This window comes from Penaeus monodon, chromosome 22, assembly GCF_015228065.2.
Source record: "Penaeus monodon isolate SGIC_2016 chromosome 22, NSTDA_Pmon_1, whole genome shotgun sequence".
NCBI lineage: Eukaryota > Metazoa > Arthropoda > Malacostraca > Decapoda > Penaeidae > Penaeus > Penaeus monodon.
Genome location: NC_051407.1, coordinates 17074551 through 17075294, shown reverse-complemented (window position 1 = coordinate 17075294; position 744 = coordinate 17074551).

The following is a 744-nucleotide window of genomic DNA, read 5'->3' as shown; positions in this document are numbered from 1 at the left end:
GGGGGAAATTATTTATAATTTTAAAAAATTTTAGTGAGTATATTAGTGTACTAGATTAATATCTAAGTTAATAAATTATAAAACATATTATAAAATAAAAAATATTATATATATATATCACAATATTTTTAAAAATATTTAAGTTTATTAATGATCTTCCTATGATTTTAATTTTATTACATTTTAAAAAATATTAATATAATTAAATTATATATAATGTATTAATATATATAAAATACCTTAATAAGTAAATATTGAATTTAATTTTTAACCCCATATTTTAATTTATAATGAAATTATTATTTTTGTATAATTTAGCATTAATAATTATTATAATATTGTTTATTTATCATAAATAACCCTTGATTAATGATATTAATATTTGATTATATATTTATAATCTTATCATTTTTTTTAATGAAACAAAATTTTATTGTTTTTTCTTATTAATAAATTATTAAATTTATTAATTTTTATTAATAATTTTTTTATTTTTTTAGTTTTTTTTGTTAAATTACAAATTAATGTGGGGGTTGTTTGGTTTTTTTTTTGTTTTGTTGGTTTTTTTTTTTTTTTTTTTCAAAGCCCTTTTTCTCCTTTTTTCCCTTTTTTTCTCCTTCCCCCCTTTTTTCCCCCCTTTGTTTTTTGGGGGGTTTTTGTTGTTGGTTTTGTTTTGGGGCCCGGGGGGTTTTGTGGGGTTTTTTTTGGTTGGTTTCCCCATTCTTTTTTGTTTTTAATTTTTTT